This window comes from Papaver somniferum, chromosome 1 (assembly GCF_003573695.1).
Source record: "Papaver somniferum cultivar HN1 chromosome 1, ASM357369v1, whole genome shotgun sequence".
Taxonomy (NCBI): Eukaryota; Viridiplantae; Streptophyta; class Magnoliopsida; order Ranunculales; family Papaveraceae; genus Papaver; species Papaver somniferum.
Window position 1 is genome coordinate 112,277,314 of NC_039358.1, and position 17,535 is coordinate 112,294,848.

Genomic DNA, 17,535 nt, shown 5'->3' on the forward strand with positions numbered 1-17,535 from the left:
GGCAAAGAAAAAGGTATATTTCATTTATAACTGATTTCATTTATTATAATTTGTAACTTATTATATGGTACTAATGTTGATCTTGAATGTGCAGGTAAGGATGTGGATGAAAGACCTGCTTACATGGATGACTTTGATGATGATTTTGGTCAGTACATGAAGGGTGAGCATGATGTAGATCTTTTCCCTGAAGAAGAAGTTTTTACTCCAGTAGATCCTAGCAAAATGGAGGTAAAAACTAGATTTGCAAATAAGGAAGCATTTAAGAAACATCTCAGGGGTTATTGTGTTCTTAATAAGTGTCAATATATTTTGGATAGAAGTGCTCCCTCTAGAATTAAGGCTGAGTGTAGGTTTAAAACAGAACATGATTGTCCTTGGTTTGTGTATGCTAGCAAGAAAGAGGGTGAGAAGACTTTTTTCTTAGGAAAGTGAATTTGGAACATAAGTGTGAAGGGGATCCCCAAAATAGGAATAGATCTGCTGATCCTCATTTTGTAAAGGATTTTGTTCTTGATCAGATGAAGAATAAGCCTAAAAAAGTTGTTCCAGACCCTTATAAAATCAAGGAAGACTTCTTAGCTGAAAAGAGAGTAAATATACCATATCAGTGTGCATGGAAGGCTAGGAATCTAGTTTTAGAGTCATTATATGGGAACTATAAAGAAAGTTACAATGAAGTACCAGCATTCTGCAAGATGTTTACTAAATGCAATGATGGGTCTGTTGCTAAGTTCACTTTTGACACAGTGAATAACACCTTTGAAAGCATGACACTCTCATTTGAACCTGCAATGAGGGGTTGGCGAAAAGCATGCAGGGGAGTTATAGGGCTTGATGCCTGCCATCTAACAGGGGAATATGGGGGAGTATTGATGGCTGCAACTGCACTTGATGGACAGAATGGGTTAGTAATGTTAGGAATTATGGTATGCAGAGCTGAAACAAAGGAAAATTGGATCATTTTTTTGAAGCATTTGAAGGATGCAATATTAGCACATCCAGTGAAAGTGGCTTTCATTTCAGATAGGCAAAAAGGTTTATTGGAAGCTGTTGGTATAGTGTTCCCTGGCCATCACCACAGATACTGTTGGAGGTAACTTTCTTGTCTAACTTTTTCTTGTTTCTTTTTTTGTCAGATCAGATAAAGCCTTATGTTAATTGCAATGTGTTAAAATGCAGACATTTATACAAAAATTTCAAGAAGGATTACAAGGGTCTTGAATTATACAGTTCTTTATGGAATGCAGCAAAAGCATACAAAGAAAAGCATTTTCAGGTTTGACAGTTCACAACAGTTCTTTGTTATTGGTTTTATGCACTGTTTGACAGTCAAGTTAGCTAGTTTTTGATTGGCTGTGCAGGAACATTTTGACAATATTGTGAAACAGAGTGCTGCAGCTGGTGCTTATCTCAGTAGAGAAGATCCTGCTACATGGTCCAGGGCCTTTTTTAACCCTATTCACTGTTGTGAACATATGAACAACAATTTTTCAGAGTCTTTTAACAATATGATCAACAAGATGAGAAATAAACCAATTATAATGATAGGAATAATGTATGCTAACTTAGTGATGGGTACATGGTACAATAGGAGGACTGAATCTGCATCATGGGTAGATGGTAATTTGGTTCCTACTGCTGTTACATTGATTAAGAAAATGTTGGAATTTGTGACTGACTATGGTGTTGACCCTTGTGTGAGGTTGGAGAGTTTATATGGTGACTAGTCCAAAGAATTCTGTGTTCACAGTGAACATACTTGCCAAGACTTGCTCTTGTTTGCAGTGGCAGTTGAGGGGGTTCCCTGTATCCCCTGTATGCATGCAGTGCATGCATAAGGCCACAATGGAGAAAGTAAGATTTCTCTTTTTTTAAATCTGTACCTTGTCTCAGAACTTATTTATGCAATTTCTAGGCCTTAAATGTATCTAGCACTAACCTTTACATACTCTGCTTGAGCAGGTACTGCAGTGATTACTATTCAGTGGAGAACTATAAGGCCACATATGCACCAACTTTTGCACCACTAGATGATAAAAGTGAATGGGTCCAGGTACTTTTTCTTCTTAAATTTGTAACTATATGCCCTATTTATATTCTCAACTACATTGATATAAGTGCATTTGTTCTTGCAGCCAAACATGAACAAGAAGATCTTGAACCCTCCTCACAGTAGGAAACCAGGAAGACCCAAGAGCAAGAGGGTAAGAAGTTATGATGAACCTCGTGTTGAGAAGACAAAAAGGAGGTGTGGGAAATGTGGAAATGTTACTAACCACAACAAAAGAACATGTGCTGGTGGTGAAGTGGGATCTAATCCAACTGCAAAGAGGCAAAGGACTGAATGTGATGCACAAAGCTTCAGCAACATAGAGCCAAGTCAGACCACCGGATTTAGGGGTGCAGCTAAGTCAAACAAGAAGAAGAGAACGGCATCATTTGTTGGTGAATGTTTTACAGGGACTGGCAGTCAGCCTTTGGCAACACCATCTTCTACTCCAGCTTCCACAACACCTATGAGTCTGCCATCTATAGCACCATCTTCTACTCCACCCTCTACAATAAATAACCTTTATCAGAACTTCTTTGGCATTAAATCTGTATCTCAGAATATAAAACAAGGAAAGGGAAGGGGAAATGGAAAGGCTAAGAAGAAATGATTTGAGATCCGTTTTCTGATTTTTTGTGTTTAAGAAGACAATATTTTTTTCTTTTGTAGACTTGAATTAATGCTGAATCAAAAGTGGCAGGTTGTTTATTAGTACATTTGCAGGTTACATTTTCAGATTGTTGAGTTCCTTACATATAGCATTAAGTTGTAAACTTGAATGCATAATTCTGTTTTTTGCAGCAATGAAGACTTCATCTGAGACCCATTTAAAACCGTCACAATCTGTACAAGTGAGGTATGCTATGTTCTTGTTGTGTTCATTCTTGCAAAATTTCATCTCCATCTTTGATTTGCAGTGATCTTTGTTGCAGGTTTGATTTTGCAGTGGGCAGTTTTTGAAGCAATGACCAGATTCTTCGCAAGCGTAACAACCATTCTCTACTGGTAATTTCACCATCTTGCATTTGACAGGATCGATGGCATCGTCAAACCATTCAAAGTACTGACAGGTTGGAATTGAACACTTCAAAAACATTTTTTCGCTTGTTTCTTTTGCTTTTGAACACAATAGTTGCCTTATACCATTACATGGTATATATTTGCACCTGGAATAAATCCAAGGACATACCTTTGGATCATGAATTCCCTGTGCACAGATAGAACATGGAATTAGGGGTTGTTTTAATCTTAATCTTACCTTGCTGCTGCTACTGCTGCCTGGAGAGTTTACTTCATTTTGGCTCATGTCTTATTTATTTTTATTTTTTTGATCTGTTGAGTATGACAAATAATATGGTTCTTCTCTGCATGGCCTAATTTATATGAATGAAGCTGAATCTGACCGTTACAAATCCGACCGTTACAAATCCGACCGTTGCAATGAGTCACCGAGTTGACTCGATACTGGTTTGGTTACGAACTCAGACGAGGGTTAAGTCGTCTTTTACCTAGAATGTTAACTGCCACATAGCCAGTTAACTACCTAAATCCGTTTTTTGAAAAAAACGGGATGGAAAATGTCAATATCGGCCAGTTTATATAAAGATTCAAAAAAACGGCCAGTTTCTTAAATATGGTTCAAAAAGGTGGTTACTTTATTAAAAAGCACATTCAAATATTCATATAGAAAAGGTAGAATTCCACAAACACCCATTTGATTCTTCAACCAATCTCCTATCTAATGGTTTCCGCTAGTTAAAAACCTCACAGTTACCAGTTTTCCTTTTTTTTAATCACACTCACTAATCCATCCATGACTACCTAGAAAAGTTTCAGTAATCAATTCCCATCTTTTGGGTTCTCTAATTGGATGTTTCAAAATCTTTTCTACATCAATAACTTAAAGTCCTCACCTCTTCATAAACCACAACAATAACTATCGCAGATTTGATAGGTGATTCATCCTATTCATTTACTGGTTCAAGAATTGACCTTGAACAACACGAATATCACCCGCAATGATTGAATTAAGAGAAATATGACGATCAATTAGAATTAGTTATAGAGAAAACCTAAATACGTTCTGTTGTTGATGGTTAGAAGGTCAGCTAGAAACTGCATCGGTTTAATCTAACCTAATTAGAATTAACAGAAATTGAAACTAAGGAATTCAAAATTGAAAGCAATAGACTTCTCAATTCACTTTAAGGATGTTTATCACATACCGGTGATCAACAAAATTCAACCATTGACGAAGCAATTTGAGAGTTAAGTGAGTGGGTTTGAAATCAATCAAATTCCGGTATTGAATGGCTTCAAAGACAAATTCAATGAAATTCAGAAAAATGTTATTAAAATCGAAGTCGAGTATGAAACCTTAGAATCACATACTGAATTATGCTTCAAATTTTGGTGAGTGAGGTTAGGGTTCGTTGTCGGTGAGAAAAAGTTTGTCGATTTGAAACGACCGTTAGGAAGAGAATAGAAGGGGAAATTATTAGGAAATAATATAGGAGAGTATGAGATTTGTGAAGAGTTTGAGAAATCACATCCAACTTTTCTTCCTTCTTCTTTGTTCCAGTCACGCTTTTGTTGCGAAAACTGTCACTTTTCTTAGTTTTTCAAAATTCTCTCACAATCCTTTCATCGCGCTTCTGCCACAAGCTCTAACTATTCTTTTGTTACTTTGCTGTCACAAATCTGCCATGCTATTCGATTTGCCACACTTCTGAATTCGCAACAGTTTTGCAACACTGTGACATTATTGTCACACTTGTGTTTGCAAGGAATTTAAACAAACACCTTGTGCACTTGTCTATTTTCTTTGAGGCTTTCAACCCGTCTTCGAATCACTTGCAACATCTTTGCTTCGAAATTCTAATCCAAGACATACATGTCTTTCCTAGTCATCTCAACTTCCAGAAATGTTTTTAAATCGCATCCACTCATATGTAACTATGAATGCCTACTTAATAGGAGAAAAGGGCTCGAGCAATTAGGAAAGACACCAAGATTATTATCAATGTAGTCTTTTTCTACTATAGAAGAAGAAAAAGAAACTCTTGTAGAAGATGAAGTTGAGTTTGAGGTTCCTAGTGAGGCATCTACACAACAACAAGTTGAGAATATTCCGTCCTTGGCGTCTCAACGTGAGAGACGTGCACCAGTCTGTTATGGTTTTGATGAGTTTGCATCTTATGCATTCTCTGTTTTTGAGGATGAGCCGTTTACCTTTGAGGAGGCAATGAGTAATACTCATGCCGTTGAGTGGAAAACATCCATGGATGAGGAGATGAAGTCTCTTCTCAAGAATCGCACTTGGGAGCTTGTTAAGTTGCCTAAGAGTCGAAAGAAGATTGGGTGCAAGTGGGTCTATACGGTAAAGGATGGAATTCCAGATTCCAAGGGTGTCGTTAGTGGTGTACGATACAAAGCAAGGTTAGTAGCTAAGGGATATGCACAAAGGGAAGGTGTGGATTATAATGAAGTTTTCTCTCGGGTTGTTAAACACACTTCTATCCGAGTCCTTTTAGCATTTGTGGCGCAGTTTGACTTAGAGCTCGAGCAATTAGATGTCAAAACAACATTCTTGCATGGAAATTTGGAGGAAGACATTTATATGTCACAACCCATTGGTTATGAAGTTGCTGGTAAGGAATATTATGTGTGTCGACTTGAGAAATCATTGTATGGTTTGAAACAGTCGCCAAGACAGTGGTACAAGAGGTTTGATACATTTATGTTGCAGCAAAAGTATACTCGTAGCAAGTATGATCAGTGTGTGTACTTTAAGAAGTTTCCAAATGGAGGTTTTGTTTATCTTTTACTCTACGTGGGTGACATGCTCATAACTGCAAAAAGCAAGTCAGAAATTGATGTTTTAAAGAAACAATTGAGTTTAGAGTTTGAGATGAAAGATTTGGGTCCAGCCAAGAAGATTTTGGGTATGGAGATTACTCGAGATAGATCTAAGGGGAAGTTATGTCTTACTCAGAAATCCTATCTTGAGAGAGTTCTTCGTCGCTTTGGAATGCATAACTCCAAAGCTATTAGTGTTCTAATACCGCCTACAGTTAAGTTATCAAAACAGTTGTGTCCTACTACAACTGAGGAGAAGGAGTTTATGTCAAAGGTTCCCTATGCTAATGCGGTAGGTTCTTTGATGTATGCTATAGTTGTTAATATATATCCTTATTTAAGGATAATATATTGTTTCCTAGTATATAAGATCTTTGCTTTATCATAATATTGTGCTCTATATATTCATGAGCTGTGTAACCAGAATAGATAAGATTATCATAATAAGAATTATCTTCTTCTTGATCCTATTTTTGTGAAGATGGTATCTATGAGCTAGGGTTCTTGAATCATGGGTAGTGATTCAGAATTATACCAAAATAAATCAAAACAAAAAGGGCAGATGGAAAACAAATTTGCTCATATTATCGTTCAATCTGAAGGTGCAGTATTCAAGCCTGGGATTGTTCTTGATGAAACAAACTATGATTTGTGGTCACAAATCATGGAGATGCATATTGCTGAAAAAGAAAAAACCTCCTTTATTATGGGAAGGACAAGAAAACCTACCGAGGAAGATCCAAGATATGAGAAGTGGCACACAGATAATCAAAAAGTCAAGAGATGGTTGTTGATGTCTATGTCACCTGAAATCATGAAGAGATATATTTGGTTACCTACTGCTAGAGTGATTTGGGATGCATTATCTAAAGACTTTTATGATGGAGATGATGAGATGCAGGTATTTACTCTAAATCGACGAGCGTTTTCGGCAAAACAAAATGGCAGAGCACTCTCAATTTATTATGGAGGAAATATTTGGAGAGTTGGATCATCGTGACAAGATGGTTATGGAGAATTCTAATGATATTGAAGCCTATCGAAAATCAATTCAGTGCCTAAGGGTGCATATATTCCTTGCTGGATTAGATGAAAGTTTTGAACAAATCCGTGGTGAAATCTTGAGAAAGGATCCTATTCCTGAATTGGAATCATGTTATGCACTCGTTCGTCGTGAATCTGTTCGACGTACAATGATGGAAAAATAATCGTAAGAAGTTGAACCTGCTGCTATGGCAACTCGAAACCGGTACAATCAAAAAGGGTCTTTTCAGAGATACTCAAAGACTGAGGTGGACAAGTCATCACTTAAGTGTACACACTGTAATCAATCTGGACATACAATTGACATGTATTTCGAGTTGGTTGGATATCCAGATTGGTGGGATCAACATCTGGAGAGGAAGAAGGAGACAAAGAAAAATTCTGGTGCTCCAATGGCTTCAACAAAGAAAGGAAAGGATTCCATGGTAATATCTGCATCAGTAGCAAGGACAGGTAACGATGGTAAGTTTTTAAATGTTTCTTCACTTGTTTCGAATAATTTATGGATAGTTGATTCCGGTTCCACAGACCATATGACATGTGATTCTAAAAAAATCTCTCCCCTTAAACCATCCTTACAAAAAACAGTCTCTACTGCAAATGGCTCACAAGCTCCAATTACTGGTGAAGGGTCAATATCGCTCACTGAAACTTTAAACTTAGATTTTGTCTTAGTAGTTCCTACATTAGACTGTAATCTCCTATCAGTTTCCCAAATAACTAATACTTTACATTGTGCGGTGATATTTTGGCATGGCTGTTGTGTTTTTAAGGACATCACAACGAAGCAAACGATTGGTTATGGTGTTAAGCGTGGGAAGCTGTATTATCTGGATTTGGTGTCAAGTAGTTCAGATAAGCTGCGTCAAACTCTTCTTGCTGATGGTTCTGAGGGGGAGAGACAAAAATCTCAAATTTTGTTATGGCATCGACGATTGGGACATGCGTCGTTTGGTTATTTAAAAAAATTATTTCCTAGTTTGTTTGCAAAACTTGATATTTCTAGTTTTCATTGTGAAGTATGTGAACTTGCAAAAAGCCATCGTGCTTCTTTTCCATTATCATTCAATAAGAGTCCAGTTCCTTTTATGATCATACACTCTGATGTTTGGGGGCCATCTAAAACTACTACCCTGGGTGATTCAAGATGGTTTGTTACTTTTATTGATAATTGCACTAGAATGACGTGGATGTGTCTCATGAAAAACAAAAGTGAAGTTACCGCCTTGTTTCAAAAGTTCCATAAGATGATTAACACTCAGTACAACAAACAGATTCAAGTACTTCGTAGTGATAATGGTGGTGAATATATGGATTCTGACCTTCAACATTATTTTGAGGGACACGGGATTATTCATCAAACTACTTGCTCTAATACGCCTCAGCAGAATGGAGTAGCAGAGAGAAAGAATCATCACTTACTGGAAGTGGCCTGTGCTTCATTGATAGAAGCACATATGCCACTGATGTATTGGGGAGAGGCACTTACTTCTGCAGCATATCTTATCAATCGAGTGCCATCCAATACCATTGTGTTTCAAACACCCCATCAAGCTCTTGCTGAAGCAGTTGTGGCTCCAACTGTTCCTAATCTTCCGCCTCATGTGTTTGGTTGTGTATCTTATGTTCATTTGCACAAGAACCAACATGATAAGTTGGCTCCTAGAGCTCTGAAGTGTGTATTTGTGGGATATGCAACAACTAAAAAGGGATACCGTTGCTATCATCCTCCAACCAAAAGAATGTTTGTTACTTTGGATGTTGTATTTCATGAAGATATTATGTATTTTTCATGTGAGTATGAACTTCAGGGGGAGTACCATAAGAAAATTCAGACTCTTAACTATGATGAAGATATATAGGAAATTGATGTATCTGTTATTGTCAACTCTGATGATATGGTAAGAGAATCTGTTGATGAAAGTTCTTCACGAGAAGAAACAGAAAGTACAGTATTAGATCGTGATATATAGATTCAAGATGAGGTTGTGATAGAAGAGATTCCAGAGTATACGTTACCTCAAGAACATGAAACACCAAACCAATCGTCTGCTACAGATGTTCTTGAAGAATCTAGGAGACAACTTCCAAAACGTGTAAACAGAGGTATTCCTAAACCCAGATATGAACCTGAAATCTCTAGTAAGGTTAAGTACCCTATGAGTCATTATGTCTCTCACCCTCGTTTGTCTAAAGCTAATAAGGCATTCGTGAATCAACTATATACTGTTTTTATTCCTAACGATGTGCAGGAAGCATTAGCTGATCCAAAATGGAGAGCATCTATAGAAGAAGAAATGAGGTCCCTTTTTCAGAATGATGCTTGGGATTATGTTGATTGTCCAGAAGGAAGAAAGATTGTGGGGTGTCGTTGGATTTTCACCATTAAATACAAGGCAAATGGTGAGATTGAACGTTATAAATCAAGATTAGTTGCTAAAGGGTACAACCAAACTTATGGTATAGACTATACAGAAACTTTTGCTCCAGTAGTGAAAATCAACACAGTACGAGTATTGTTATCTCTTGCTGCGAACTTGGATTGGCCTCTGCAACAGTTTGATGTAAAGAATGCCTTCTTGCATGGTGAATTAACTGAAGAAGTTTACGTGGAGCTCCCACCTGGTATTTCAGTTCCAGGATCTCATGGTAAGAAGGTATGTAAGCTAAACAAGTCATTGTATGCGCTAAAACAATCTCCAAGGGCCTGGTTTGGCAGATTCACCAAATATGTGAGGAACTTTGGGTATCGTCAGAATAATTCTGATCATACTTTATTCATAAAGAAAAGGAAGGATAAAATTACTGCTCTTATCATATATGTAGATGATATGGTGGTGACAGGAAATGATCCAGAGGAGAGGAAATATTTGCAAAGATACTTATCAAAGGAATTTCAAATGAAAGATCTTGGTTCATTGAAATACTTCCTTGGGATTGAAATTTCTCGATCCAGTGAAGGGATTTTCTTATCAGAAAGGAAATATGTTCTTGATCTGCTAAAAGAAGTGGGCATGTCAGCCAATCCATACACCTTTAGAAGAAAAGGTAAATCTGTGTATTGAACCTGATCAAGTTCCTGCTGATAAAAGGAGATATCAAAGACTTGTGGGGAGATTGATGTATCTATCTCACACAAGGCCAAATCTTGCTTATGCACTCAGTATTGTTAGTCAAGTCATGCACAATCCAGGTGAACAACACATGGATGCAGTTTTACGTATTTTGAGGTATTTGAAGTCTGCTCCTGGAAAAGGAATTTTGATCTCTAAAAATGAAGATTATAGAAAGGTTGTGGCATATACAGATTCTGACTATGCAGGATAAATAGATAGCAGACGTTCTACTGAAGGCTACTTTACCTTTGTGGGAGGTGACTTAGTTACTTAGAAAAGTAAGAAACAAAATATTGTTACACGATCAAGCGCAGAGGCTGAATTCAGAGGTATGACAGATGGCATTTGTGAAACTTTGTGGTTGAGGCTTCTCCTTAAGGATTTGGGGGTTCCTCTCAAGGATCCTATTACTATGTATTGTGATAAAAAAGCTGCGCATGATATTGCTCATAATCCTGTTCAGCATGATCGTACTAAACATGTGGAGGTTGACAGGTTCTTCATCAAAGAGAAGCTGGACAACAACATTATTGAGCTGCCACCGGTTCGGTCTGAAGAACAACTTGCAGATATTCTCACACATGGAGTGTCATGCAAAAAATACTTGAGTTTTCTGGACAAGTTGGGCATGTGTGATATCTATGCACCAACTTGAGGGGGAGTGTTAATATATATCCTTATTTAAGGATAATATATTGTTTCCTAGTATATAGGATCTTTGCTTTATCATAATATTGTGCTCTATATATTCATGAGCTGTGTAACCAGAATAAATAAGATTATCATAATAAGAATTATCTTCTTCTTGATCCTATATTTGTGAAGAGACTCGTCCGGATATTTCACAAGCAGTTGGTTTAGTTAGTCGTTATATGGCTAATCCTGGGAGAGCACATTGGTACGCGGTGAAGGGAATTTTGATATATCTTCAAGGGACCTTGGATATTGGTTTAGTGTTTGAGAAGGAGCAGAATTTGAAGGTCTGTGGATTTGTTGATTCTGATTATGCGGGTGATAGGGATAAGTATTGTTCTACTTCAGGGTATTGTTTTACATTGAGTTGAGGACCTATCAGTTGGAGGTCTATGTTACAACCAATCATAACTTTGTCTACTACGGAGGAAAAGTATATTGCTGAGACGGAGGCTGTTAAGGAAGCATTATGGCTTCGTGGTTTAGTTAAATACTTGGGGATTATACAACGGAGTGTTGTTGTAAACTGTGATAGTCAGAGTGCTATTCATTTAGCTAAGAACCAAGTTTATCATGCATGCACCAAGCATATTGATGTTCGTTATCATAAGGTACGAGAAGTTGTTGATAACGGATTAGTACAACTATTGAAGGTTGATACTGAAGATAATACAACAGACATGTCGACGAAAGTCGTTCCGAAGGTCAAGTTTGAGAGGTGTCTCAGCTTGATCAATACTTCTCGTTGTTGACGCCCTAGGGGCATTTGAGGCTACGGTTAACTTGAGAAAATCAAGCTCAGTTTGGTGGAAACATCGGGAAGGTGGATACTAGGAACCCTTTGCTCCACCTGCATCGAATCATCTTCAACACCGCTACTACTCTCACTTTCAATTTGAGAGTCTCAATCAATGAACTTCTTTGAATCAAGCATCGCTTTCTCATTAAAGGTCACATCACGACTGATAATAAACTTATTCAGTTCTGGACACCATAACCGATACCCCTTAACACCTAATGGATAACCTAAGAAAATTGCTTTCTTATCCCTAACACCCAACTTATCTTCTTTCACATGAAAATAGGCTGGACAACCAAACACCTTCAAATTAGTATAATTGACGGGATTACCAGTCCATATCTCCATAGGTGACTTACACTTAATAGTTGTTGATGGTGATCGATTCACTAAATAGCACGCCGTATTAACTGCTTCAGCCCACCAAATCTTGTCTAAACTTGCGTTTGACAACATGCAACGTGCTCTCTCAAGTAACGTTTGATTCATTCTTTCCACTACTCCATTTTGTTGTGGTGTACCCTTGACTGTGAAGTGCCTCACGATACCTTGTTCCTCACAAAACTCCTTCAATGGGTCTTCGATGTATTCACCGCCATTATTGGAACATATCTTCTTAATCACACGACCAAGTTGTTTCTCTACCATGGTCTTCCACTTCTTAAACACCTCGGTGACTTCATTCTTATGCTTCATGGTGTAAAGCCAAACTCTCCTCAAAAAGTCATCAATAAAGGTCACAAACCACCTAGCACTTCCCTTAGAAATTGTACGAGAGGGACCCCAAACATCCGAATGGATGTAATCTAACATACCTTGCGTTTGATGTACATCGGTACCAAAACTGCTCCTACATTGCTTCCCGAAGATACAATGCTCATAGAAATCAAGCTTGCAAGTCTTTTCACCTCCAAGCAAGCCTTTACTACTCAACACGGACATACCTTTCTCACTCATATGCCCAAGACGCATATGCCATAAACGTGTTGACTCCACCTGTTTCTCATCAATTGATTGAGAAACCATAGCTCCACCACAAACTATATCTCCTTGTAATAAATATAAATTACCACATCTTTCACCGGTCATCTTCAAACTACCGTCGTAGTATACCTTCAAGAATCCATATTCAGCAACATACTTGTATCCAAGTGATTCAAGTACTCCTAACGAAATCAAACTCTTCCTCAAATCTGGAACATGTCTAACCTCTGAAATTGTTGTGATAATACTATGTGAACGAACCTGTACCGTACCAACTCCAACTGTTTTGCAGGCATTAGAATTTCCCATCATAACAGTACCACCATTCACCTCTCTATAAGTATTGAAACAATCCTTTGAAGGACACATATGATACGAAGCACCGGAATCAAGCATCCAACCATCATTGAGATAACTCTTTGATGTAACGGTTAACACTTCCTCATCAAAACCACACATTGGGTCTTCTAAAACTTCACTGCCTTCCGCAACCGAAGCAACAACATTCTTCGAATCTGATTTCTCACGTTTCTCATCTCTTGCCTTAAGCTTGAGACAATCAACCCTAATATGACCAGTTTTACGATAATAATAACACTCAATATCGTTCTTCTTGAAACGATTCTTCGACTTCTGCTTCTTATTACTATTCTTTCCTCTATCAACAAACAAACCCTCGGCTTATGCTTCATAGCTTAACTTTTGTTTCCTTAATGCCTTAGCTTGTAAAGCAGCGACCACATCATCGAAAACCAACTTATTGTCTCCTTCGGTTTTCACACTCAGCAAGTAGTCAACAAAAGCATCATATTATGGAGGCAAAGAACATAATAATATCATAGATTTGTCCGTATCAGAAATAGTCACACTGATGTTAGATAAATCAGAACAAATCTTATTAATCTCATTAATATGATCAACCATAGGCTTACCCGAAGCCATCTGAAAGGCATGAAGCCTGCGCTTCAAGTAAAGCTCCGAAGTCAAATCCTTTTGCAAGTAGAGCTTCTCTAACTTATCCCACAACACCTTTGCAGAGGTTTCACTCGAAAAATTATGAGTGATCTCCCTTGATAAACATAACCAAATAGTTGAACACGCCTCCAAAACAAGGTCATCCCACTTCTCATCGCTCCATTCCTTTGGTAACGCTGCTGGTTTGTCCTTGATCGCTTTGATTTGTTTCATACTAACAAGAATATCTTTAACATCATTTTTCCATGATGTAAAATTATTCTTCCCGTTGAATTTGATAATATCAAATCCATGCACCTTCGAAAAACTTTCACTTGATGTAGAACTAGACATCTTCACTTGCAACTATGATCCTCTCCACGCTCACCGCACCACTCGTTAGGATTAATGCCTTAGGATTAACCTCACAAGACACTAATAGTTCTTTGGATCAACGTAGAACTAAAGAAAACAGAAATAAGATGCACTAAACAAAACAAAGAAAGACACAAGATTTAACGTGGTTCGGCAATATGCCTACGTCCACAAACGGCTACGATCAACTCTCATTATAGAATGAATTACAGAGAATAAACCACAATTATGACCAGCAAGATGCTGTTCACAAACCCTAAACAATTCTCTATGAACCAAACATTCTAAAACCTAAAATTCTCTAGTTATGAATTCTCTGAATTGTGCCGTGTGTTTTCCCTTAAGACTTGTACACCTATTTATATAGGTTACAAACTTGTCTTCCAAGTATATGAGTTATACTAGGAAACCTAAACATAGATACAAAAGGAAAACTTGAGTTTAACTAAATTAGGAAACCTCTAGCTATACTAAATTAAGGAAAACCTAGACGATTCTAGAATACTCTAGAATGCCTACCTAATAGGAGAAAAGGTTGTAAAGGGCCTCAACACTTCGTGTTAGGTGTAAAATTGTTTCGGGGGTATTCACGTAATTTTAGTGTCATGTAAAAAAATGTTCCGGTCGAAAACTTCCCTCCCTTTTTTTTGAAGCATGAGATTGTATTGAGATTAAGCTGCAATTACACGAGGGTATGTTTTACCCAAAGAGTCATCCATTACAATTTGGTTAATGCAAGATGGGACTATATGATCCCAAACCAGGGTTGAAAGTAGGGCTGTCAATGGGTACCCATTACCCGGATCCGGAACCGGACCCGGTATATTATGGTCCGGTTCCGGGTCCTAAAGTTGGACCCATTAGCTACTTAGGACCCGGCGGGTAATTACCCGATTGGACCCGAATTTAAACGGGTCCAAATGGGTAATACCCATTGCGTACCCGCGGGTATCGGGTACCCGTTTATTCATTCTTTTATTCATGTTTTTAGCAAAATTATAAGTATTTTTTCTAGTTTTAGCTTTGATATTTTACTCATTTAAATTTTTTCTCTTACATTTAATCTTTATTTAGTACATTCACAAGAAATAATAATATTTTTTTATAAAAATTACTTAAATCCAAGCTAAAAAGAGAAATATATTAAGTTTTTGAGATTTTTTAAATAGTTTTCTTTAGACCCAATGGGTACCCGAAACTGATGGGTACCCGGGTATTTAAACGGGTCCGGTTCTGGGTCCACAAATTTAGGAACCGGACCCGGAACCGTTAGGAACCGGACCCGACCTTTATAAGTAGGGTCCGGGTCCGGGTCTAGTGATACCCGGGAGGACCCGGACCCGTTGACATCCCTAGTTGAAAGGTTTCCTAGGTGGTTACGGTCGGCAGCAAGGTTCGCCATCCCGTCTGCAGCTTGATTACCTTCCCTGTAGATGTGTGTAATGAGGCATTGCAGTAGTTAGACCATGATTAGCTTGGTTTCCGAGATCATACTTGAAATGTACCAAGGCGGCTCAGCATCCGAAGATAGGAATCGAAGCAGGTTTTCCGAGTCGATTTCAAAATGAACTTGTGCCCAGCTTCGTTCTTTTGCTATTCTAGATGCTATGAGCATGGCCCAAGATTCGGTAATCAACGCAGTGGTGATTCCCAGCGGTTGTGCTACCGCTATCAGGGTGTTCGCAGATGAGTCCCTGCATATGAATCCTGCTCCAGCTATTCCAGGATGTCCTCTCGCTGCGCCATCTGTGTTGATCTTGATCCAAAATTAGGTTTTGTACATCCTACCATGATTGTAGTGGAGGCCCGTGTTACATTTCCAAGGTTCATAGAAGCTGGCATTCCAGGTAGCATAGGAGGGAGGTTCGTTTGTGCCCAAGATAATTCTTGTTGAAGACTGAGAGCCATATGTGCTATGTTTCCCGGGTTTGGTTGCTTTTTACAATATATGTAGTCATTCCTAGCTATCCATAAGGACCAGAAAAGGAAACAAAATGCAGTATTGATAGAACCGTGTACCTTTAACTGTAGGATTTATGAGACTGTCGTTTGAGGGTTTGGAAGGGTTGGAAGATTTTGGCCGGTAATTGAATGATTAAGAAGTCCCATGATGAGAGTGTTCCATGCGGCCGTAGCTACTTGACAATGAAGGAGAATGTGATCAGCAGTTTCTGGATGAGAATTGCATAGTGGGCATATGTCTGTGTCGGTGAGGTGGATATGGTATAAAATGGCGAGGGTTGGGAGGCCCTCATTGATTGCTTTCCACAAGAAAAGCTGTATTTTTGGAGGACATGGAAGTGTCCATAGGAACTTTGATGCTGGTAGTGGGTGGGCGTGATTTGATGTGCTTACTAAGCAATTGTATCCAGATGATGTAGTGTACTTTCCAGATTTGGTGAAAGGCCATATGATCCTATCAGAGGGGTTGTTTTGGGGGAGGTGGATATTCACGATTCTCTGGGTTATGTGAGGGGGAAGGAGGTTTAGCTTGTCGTGGTTCCAGGTGTGACTGAGAGGATCAATGAGGTCAGCGACCATCTGGATGGAGTAATTGTTCGCCGGATCCAAGGTATTAGTGAATTGTGGGATCCAATTAGCTTGGATGGGGGTTGTTAATCCATTTCCGATTGTGTAGAAAAGATGTTGTTTCATTGTAGGAATGGGAGATGCTAATTGCCTCCGTTGAGGGCTGGTTGAAGAAGGGAGTTTAATTGGAGTTTCTGCAAATATAGGTTGTTGTTTCAGATATTTTTCGTTGTAGAGGGAAGCCAAGATCGAATCCGGTTTCTCATAGATGTTCCAAACCCGCTTCATAAGTAAAGCCTTATTATGATCACTGCTTTTATGTATGTCTAATCCTCCTTGTGACTTGGTTCTAGTAAGCTTATCAAATCCCAAGGGGTGAAGCTTCCTGACGGACGAGTCATGCCCCAAAAAAAAATTCCTAGTAATTTGATCAATTTTCTTGTGCACTTGTGTAGGAAGATATTGTGCTTGCATTATGTGGTTGGAGGTAGGGATTAAGAAGGATTTTATTAAAGAAAATCTTCCTGCAGGTGTTAGGCATTTCGTCATCCAGCCTTTTGCCTTACGCGCTAGGCGGTTTAGGAGACGTTCAAATAAGATATATGAATTACTTCAGAATTATAGTAAGATATATGCTGTTACACAGAATTCCTTCAGCAGAAAAAAGGCTTAAAACCCTGAACAATATAAGGTGAAACCTTGAAGAGACGTTAGAACTTTAGAAGGATTACTCCACAACCAATTTGCTTGCCATTGGTCACCATTTCTAGCGTCTCCGCGGGCCTCTCTGGTTCAGTCTGGTTAAGTCTGAACACGTACCGGTAAAGATTGTCAGACGAAAATCATGACATGAGTAGGTCAATATAAAAATCTCTTATTATAGATCAAACAGCAAAAACAAAGAACAGAAATTACATTACATAAAACTTCTAGAGAAGAAAAGAAAAAAAGAAAATGGTGAACTCCCCTCCACATCACACTCTCATCACTCATTACATTTGCATACACATAAAGTACTACTAAAGAAAAGAGAAAAACACTACTTGCACACACAGAGAATTACGTATAAAAACAAAAATACAAATCCATTATTCTTCCTCTCTTTCTCTCTAGTCATGATCAATTTTCAT

At 38.3% G+C, this 17,535-nt stretch overlaps 1 long non-coding RNA gene across 1 annotated transcript; it reads left to right on the forward strand.

The window, feature by feature from the left end:
- Positions 1-1,836: 1,836 nt before the first annotated feature.
- On the forward strand, positions 1,837-2,355 carry LOC113296801. The gene is made up of 3 exons (XR_003333150.1): positions 1,837-1,857; positions 1,966-2,056; positions 2,139-2,355. It is a non-coding gene; the product is annotated as an uncharacterized LOC113296801 (long non-coding RNA).
- The last annotated feature ends 15,180 nt before the right edge of the window (positions 2,356-17,535 follow it).